At 38.7% G+C, this 8,624-nt stretch overlaps 1 long non-coding RNA gene across 1 annotated transcript; it reads right to left on the bottom strand.

Annotated features, from left to right (window-relative positions):
• Positions 1-1,377: 1,377 nt before the first annotated feature.
• Positions 1,378-5,138, bottom strand: LOC125251533. Its single transcript, XR_007181024.1, has 4 exons — positions 5,049-5,138; positions 4,892-4,948; positions 4,338-4,411; positions 1,378-1,572 (listed from the first exon to the last, which is right to left on the bottom strand). It is a non-coding gene; the product is annotated as an uncharacterized LOC125251533 (long non-coding RNA).
• Positions 5,139-8,624: the final 3,486 nt, after the last annotated feature.

The following is an 8,624-nucleotide window of genomic DNA, read 5'->3' as shown; positions in this document are numbered from 1 at the left end:
CAAACTAGGCTACTATAATATGTGAGGAACATGTACACTCTTAAAAAAAAGGTGCCAGGAAGAACCAAAAAGGGGGTTTCACAGCGATGCCATAGAAGAACCTTTTTTGGTTCCCTAAAGAACCGTTTTGTGAAAGGTTCTTTAAAGAACCATTTTTTTCTTGGTGCCATAAAGAACCTTTTTTTGTACTACAAAGAACTCTTTTTAAAGGTTCTACAAAGAACCACTGATGAAAAGGTTCTTTATGGCCCCATTTCTTCTAGATCAATACCCTCACATTTATCATACTATAAATGTTCTTTAATAGTTCATATAATAGTTCATAAAATAATTTCAAACATTAGAAGTAAATCCAATAGTAACAACACTTGACAAAATACAGTATATGATTAAAAAATGTATTGCTTTTACATTATACATCATTGCAGTATACATCATACCTTGATACGGTGTTTGTGCGTTTAATAGGGGTGTGCACAAGTACTGGAGTATTAAGACTTGACACTGTCTGAGACTCGATCACTGCAATCATCTTTTTAATGTATGATCGTCAACGTCAAGTCTGAGTACTCAATGGTCACAGTGAATTTAAAAATATATATATACACTATAGTGTGTAATACAGTGAATACAACGTGTTAAAGGATTAGTTCACTTTCAAATTAAAATTTCCTGATAATTTACTCACCTCCATGTCATCCAAGATGTTCATGTCCTTCTCTCTTCAGTCGAAAAGAAATTAAGGTTTTAGATGAAAACATTCCAGGATGATTCTCCATATAGTGGACTTCAATGGCCTCCAAATGGTTGAAGGTCAAAATTACAGTTTCATTGCAGCTTCAAAGCATTCTACGGGATCCCAGACAAGAAATAAGGGTCTTATCTAGAGAAACCATCGCTCATTAAAAAAAAAAAAAAAAATTTTTTATACATTTTAACCTTAAATGCTCATCTTGAACTAGTTCTCTTCATCTTCTCTATTAGAATTCTGGGGTATTACTGCCCTCCTCAGGTCAAAGTTTGAACTAAATTGTCATATACAATATGCTAGTGCAAGTATATAACAATTAATTCAAACTTTGACCTGTGGAGGGCAGTAATACACTTAGCAGTGTCTATACTACTGGAATTCTAATAGAGAAGAAGAAGAGAGCTAGTTCAAGATGAGCATTTATGGTTAAAATGCATAAAATTTTAATTTTTTCTTAAGAAAATAAGTGATGTTTTCTCTAGATAAGACCCTTATTTCTCGTCTGGGATCGTGTAGAAAGCTTTGAAGCTGCAATGAAACTGTAATTTTGGAGGCCACTGAAGTCCACTATATGGAGAAAAATCCTGCAATGTTTTCATCAAAAACCTTAATTTCTTTTCAACTGAAGAGAGAAGGTCATGGAGATCTTGGATGACATGGGGGTGAGTAAATTATCAGGAAATTTTAATTTGAAAGTGAACTAATCCTTTAATGTCAGTACCCCTCTCATCCACTACTATCCTGTGGAAACCACCACTGGTGGTTTAAACAGTTCCCGTTTTCACAGTCCTTCTGATAAATGATTGGGGCTGGGTAGGATCCTGTAACAAAAAAAGAAAAAAGAAAGAAAAAGAAAATGTAATTAGTTTCTCAATTTTCATAGTTTTAGCACAAGTATAATGATGCAACATGACAAAAAAAGAAAAGAAAAAACTGAACAGCAGTAAGAAGAGAAACAAAATCAATGCAAGTCAAAGTGCAATCTTGCAAATTCATTCATCCATTCACTCTCCAAACCACTTTTTGTCACGGAGTCACAGCCATCTCAGACCACAATCAGCCCATCGTCACCAGATCAGCACGCTCCACCCACTCGTTCACTCTCCCCGGAATTCTGATTCACCGCACCAGCACCTCCTCATCAATGCACACCATAAAGACACTCACAACCTGGACTTCTTTGTCTGGTCTCATCTCTGCGTACACAAACAGACTCCTTTACGATACTAACCTGTATACCTACCTCCCATTGTGGATTCCCGTCCTTTGTCGTCTGTCATCTGCTTCCCAGTTCCCGGTCTTCACCGTCACTCATGCAAAGAGACATTATCATTACCAGTCAGCTAAGTCATCTATACATATCTGAACTGTTATACTCACCAGTCTGCATTCCCGTCCAGTTCTGTGCCATGATCGTCAGTCCCATTCAATGCTCCATCAATGAAGAAATCACCCAAGCTACATACTCCGATCCTGCTCTGCCGAGAGGTCCTGAGGGGCTACTCTACCTACCACCAGCCAATCGTCTATCCCTCATGGACTCATCTCACGCGTCTCCAGGCTCTGGACACCCAGGTAGTCAACATACCCTCTCGCTCTTACGTCACAGCTACTGGTGGCCCATCATGGCTCAAGATATCTCCTGATACATCAGGGGATGCTCAGTCTTTGTTATTACCAACACTCCCTGCAAACCGCCAGAGGGGAAGCTGGTTTATCTGCCTATTCCACATCGTCCATGGTCACACCTGGGAATTGACTTCATGACCGACCTTCCACCATCTGATAACAATACCTGTGTTCTTCATCGCTGATTGCTTCTCCAAGGCTTATAAACTCATCCCTCTGAAAGGTCTACCTACTGCATTTGAAGCTGCAGAAGTCCAAAATGTGTTCTTCCACTTCGGCCTACCAGAGGACATTGTATCAGATTGCGGTCCCCCAATTCATCTCACGGGTATGGCAAGCATTCTTCAAACTCCTGGGAGTTTCTTTGAGCCTCTCCTCTGGTTACCTCCCGCAAACTAACGGGCAGACTGAGCAGAAGATCCAGGAGATCGGGAGGTACCTGAGGTCCTACTGCCACCAGAACCAGGATAGCTGGAGCCAATTCCTCTCCTGGGCGGAGTACGGCCAGAACTCCCTCAGGCAATCCACCACCGGCTCACCCCATTCCAGTGCATCCTTGGATACCAGCCTCCCTTATTCCCCTGGTCTGGTGGGCCCTTGGAGGTTCCAACTGTCAACCACTGGTTCCAGCAGAGCGAGAGGGTGTGGGACTCGGCTCACGTGCATCTCCAACAGGCAGTGCAGAGACACAAGAGGCAGGCTGACACACGAAGAACACAGACCCCTTGCTACCAACCAGGTCAGAAGGTGTGGCTCTTGACATGGGACATCCGTCTCCGCCTGCCCTGCCGTAAGCTGAGTCCCTGTTACATAGGTCCGTTCACTGTGCAGAGGCAGATCAACGAGGTCACCTACAGGCTCAATCTTCCACCACACTACCGCATTTCACCATCATTCCATGTGTCACTCCTAAAACCTCACTCTGAACCTTTGTTGTCTCCCTTCACACAATCTGGTGGTGATAAGGTACCTCCTCTTCCCGAGCTCGCAGACGAGAAAGTTTTCTACCGGGTCAGGGCCGCCCTCGACTCATGACAGAGGGGCCAGAGACTTGAATACCTCATTGACTGGGAGGACTATGGCCCTGAGGATCACTCATGGATTGCCCGTGATGACATTCTGGATCCAGCTGTTCTTCACACCAAACACCTAGATCGCCAGCTCCTAGGGGTCGAGGTAGGCCCCGTCGTCGTACCATCCGGCCGTCAGGAGCCGCCCGTGGAGGAGGGGTGGAGTCGCAGCCATCTCAGACCACAATCAACCCATCGTAACCAGATCAGCACGCTCAGCCCACTTGTTCACTCTCCCCGGAATTCTGATTCACCGCACCAGCACCCCCTCATCAATGCACACCATAATCACATTCACAACCTGCACTTCTTTGTCTGGTCTCATCTCTACGTACACGAACAGACTCCTTCACGATACCAACCTGTGTACCTACCTGCCTTTGTGGATTCTTGTCATCTGTCTTCCGTCATCTGTCATCTGCTTCATCCCAGTTCCTGGTCATCACCGTCACTCCTGCAAAGATTATCATTACCAGTCAACTAAAGCCGTGCACACACTTAATGATTGTAAGGCCGATTATGAATGTAAATTGATACTTATGCCTGATCATGCTCAAACACGTCCAGTCAGAGCCAGTTGCGTTCAGTCTGCAATTACAATCGGTGTTCAATTTCCATGTGTAAGTATGCTAATCTGCTTCAGTCGAAGGAAACAATCGCTGTGTGTTGAGCTCAGTCTTAGAATGTTTTAGCTAGTCATTAAATGTGTGCATCACATAATACATTACAATACATTACAGTTTAAAATATATTCACATAGAAAACGGGTATTTTTAAAATTGTGATAATATTTTACAATATTTCTATTCTTACTGTATTTTTAATCAAATAAATGCAGCAGTGGTGAGACTTTCTTTTTAAAAAAAAACAAAATAAATTGCACCAACCTCAAACTTTTGAACATTAGTGTATGATTGAGTTCCGCTCCAATTCTGCTGCACGGCCATCAGCATGGAAGAATCTAGAAACATAACATGCAATTTGTCATATAATATTTAGCATGCAGTGCCAGGTAGGTTTGTTAAAAGAAAACCTATTTATATATGTTTTTAAATTTACTTATTTAACATTGCTCATAGTAGTATCACTCATTTTTGGATGCCAAAGCCTTCCTAAACTGTAATATAACAGATGCATGGTCATAAGCAAATATGTTGTGAGAAAAAAAAAAATACTATGAAGTTATTTAATGAGCTTTCTCATCTGTCATCAATAGTTTGCAGCAAATTTTCACGCTGCGTGTATTAAGTGACGTCACCGATTAACAGGCTACGTTACAGTGTATATTTTAGGTTAAATAAATAAATAATTAGCCAACTTCAAATAAACCATTGGCAAACCGCCGGCAAACCCTTTACAAAGCTATCGAAACCGCTCACCTACACATAAAGATGTGGTTAAAAGCCCAAACTTTCATAAATATGAGTTTAGCATAAGTTACCCCTTCGGAAAACGGTTGAGATGCTAACGGACTTTTTCGAAGACTCCGGAACCATTTCTATGAAGTAAATATTCAACAGAAGCGTGTCAATTACATGTAAGAAAGTGACAACAACAGTTGTGTGTATTTCTCGTGTGATTTTAGGGGTTAAACTCACCTGAAAGCAGTGAAAATATCAGTGAAAGACGGAGTTCTTAAACTTGTCAGTTGGTGTTGCTGGCCCGTTTCCATGGCAACTCAGCGCGCAGCAGTGCACGCCCGTTATAAACACGTCACGCAGCACTTAAATAAGCATCTTGAATTAAAACACTACATAAACAATTTAAAATGTCATTAAATTATATTGCATTATATTACATTATTATTCAATCGCAAATTTGAAACTCATTTTGTAGTTCTACGAACTATTCATTTAGGCAAGGCAAACCCTTTACAAAGGGTTTAAAACAAATTTTAAAACATTACTGCAGAATTTTTTTACTAAACTTTGCTTTTTGTTAAATAATAAATTAATGAACACCGCCTTCAAAGTCACATAACTATATTTTCAAAGATTTTCAGTGAGCCTTTATATTGCATTATTTATATTTTTCACTTTCCTGAATAATAATAATAATAATAATAATAATAATGTTATATAGCATATATATATATATATACACACACACACAACATGAGACTCTTGAGTGTGAAGAACCATTTTATAGTCTAAAGAACCTTTCTGTACTACAAAGAACCTTTTGTGCAATGGAAAGGTTCTTTGGATAGTAAAGATTCTTCATGGAACCATATACCCTGCCAAAGAACCATTTAAGAACCTTTATTTTTAAGAGTGTATGTACATGTTTGTATTTTTGAAGGAATAATGTTTATGCGTGGTTATTGAAAAAAACAAAAAACTTAAGTCACTGAAATAAAGCCAAAAAAAGTATATTAACTCCCTTGGGTCGGCGGTCACGCCGGCGTGATCACCGCAGTTTTTTTCTAACCAGTGTGAAAGAGACTCAAAATACTCTGTCAATGTTGCACATACAATTAAGAGCTATTTTGTGAGCTATTTTCTGCTTTTTGTAAAATAAAGAAAACTAACATGATGCGTGATCTCTCGTCTCCCTCTGAACAAAGTCCAATCTGATAGTTCTCAGAAAATGAACTGTAACTTAGTGAATACTAATGACAAAAAAATTAGACTTATGTCTAAAGAAACGTTGAAATGTCAGGTTTTAAATCGTGTAAGTCAAATCGAAAACAAACCTTCTGTGTTTATGTAATCTGTATGAAAAGAGAGCCATGTCAGAAGTCCGTGATTCAGCTCATTATCCGCTAATGCGGCCACGCCCACGGAGCGAGCGCTATTCTATTGAATAGCCATAGTTAGCGATCTCTGGCCTCTGTTAGTTCAGTTATTTCCTGGATTGCCTATTCTTCTTTAGCATTGGCATTTGTGGACTAAAAGTGCACAGAGCGCCCTCCGGCTGCGAGTATGAATTGTAAAAACAGTATCCATCGTTCATAGTGATAACAATAAATAATGAATAAATACTCCTCTGTATAGAAAATTGACATAAACATGAGAATCCATCAATATTTCTCCAAATGTGCATGCTTTTAAGCTAAAAGCCTATATGAAATGCCATAGAGGTAACATAACTGTTCAGACACTTTGTATCACAGAAATGCATTATATTTTAATAATAGAATACCATTATTTTAAATTGTAATAATATTTCACAGTATTGCTGTTTTTTCTGTATGTTTGATTTACATTATGATGAGTTTGCAGGTCATTAGAGCTCTTTATCTGATTCTTTTGTCTTCTCAGGTGAGAATCATCCATTATTCATGATTATTCAAGCATCCACGCATACTGTGTTTCTTGACCAAAGATGTTTTAGAAAATTTAGATCTCTCTATTGTTTTATATGAAGGAGTAGGAATGATAATTTTTACATAATTTTGAAGCAAAAACTCTAGTCTACAACCTCCAATACCCAGAAGTCTTGTGAACACAGATTTAATATTATTTTTTTGGCTTTATTTCAGTGACTTAAGTTTTTTGTTTTTTCAATAACCACGCATAAACGTTATTCCTTCAAAAATACAAACATGTACATACATGTTCCTTACATATTATTGTAGCCTAGTTTGTGCTGAATACAGTGTAATGACACTTTTTCCATTAATATGTTTATGAACAACTGAAAAAAGCACAAATGTCAGGGCATGTTCTCCAAGCCCCAAATCAGCCTCAGACCCCTGAGGGTTAAATCTGTGTTCACAAGACTTCTGGGTATTGGAGGTTGTAGACTAGAGTTTTTGCTTCAGAATGATTATGCTGCCTACTCCTTCATATAAAGCAATATATTGATTTAGTTTTTGTAAGACACTTTTTGTCAAGAAACACAGTATGCGTGGAGGCGTGAATCATCATGGATAATGGGTCATTTACACCTTAGAAGACAAAAGATTCACATAATAATGACCTGTAATGACTTGCATATTAATGAGGCCTTTCAGTCGGGTAGGCTGTGAAAAAACCCTCTGTAATCATGTCTCAGCTCATAAACGGCAATACTGTGAAAACAATTTTTTTTTTATTACAATTTAAAATAATGGTATTCTATTATATACGTTAAAAATATATTGTATTTCTGTGATGCAAAGTGTCTGAACAATTATGTTACCTCTATGGCATTTCATATAGGCTTTTAGCTTAAAAGCATGCACATTTGGATAAATATTGATGGATTCTTATATGTTTATGTCAGTTTTCTATACAGAGTAATATTTATTCAATATTTATTGTCATCACTATGAGTGCTGGATACTGTGTTTTCAATTCATACTTGCAGCCGGAGGGCGCTCTGTGCACCTTCAGGCCACAAATTCATCAGATTCATCATCGGTCAATTTAATTGCAAGGGGTAACTTATTCCAGAGGGTGGGGCCGGCTACAGCCAAAGCACGATTTCCTCTTGTCTTTAAGCGGGCTTTTGGAATCTGAAGAAGAAGTTGATCATTTGATCGAAGGCTCCTATTTGAGCTATACCGATAAAATTGAGTAGATAAGTATGGGGGAGCAAGATTATGTAAAGATTTGTACACAAGTAACAGAATTTTAAACTCAATACGGAACTCTATAGGCAGCCAATGTAATGATCTTAACAGAGGTGTAACATGATCAAATTTTTTACAGCCCTTTAAAAATTTAGCTGCCGCATTTTGTACTAACTGAAGCCGGGAGATTTGAGACTTTGTGATACCATAATATAAGGAGTTACAATAATCCAGCCGCGACGTAATAAAGGCATGGATGTCAGTTTCTAGGGGACGCTCAGAAAGAAATGGTTTGATTTTTGAAAGTAGACGGAGATGAAAGAAAGTAGAACCAACAACTGAGTTAATTTGTTTATCAAATGACAGATTAGTATCGAATATAACCCCAAGATTTCTAACATGGGAAGCTGTAGTAGAGCAAAGTGACTGAAGGTCAAGGTGGTGGTGTGCTTTGGCGTTGGGGGGGCCAAAAACAATGATTTCTGTTTTATCAGAATTTAAAAAGAGGAAATTTGAGGAAAGCCATGATTTGATCTCATTTAAACAAGTGTGCAGGGTGTTTAAAACACAAGGGTTTTTCTTAGACACAGGCAGGTAAATTTGCAGATCATCTGCATAACAATGAAAAGATACATCATACTTCCTAAAAATAGAGCCTAAAGGAAGAAGGTATAAG

The sequence above is a fragment of the Megalobrama amblycephala genome, linkage group LG17 (genome assembly GCF_018812025.1).
Source record: "Megalobrama amblycephala isolate DHTTF-2021 linkage group LG17, ASM1881202v1, whole genome shotgun sequence".
Classification (NCBI taxonomy): domain Eukaryota; kingdom Metazoa; phylum Chordata; class Actinopteri; order Cypriniformes; family Xenocyprididae; genus Megalobrama; species Megalobrama amblycephala.
Note: the sequence above shows the minus strand (reverse complement) of the source record. Positions and strands in the feature narration are given on the sequence as shown.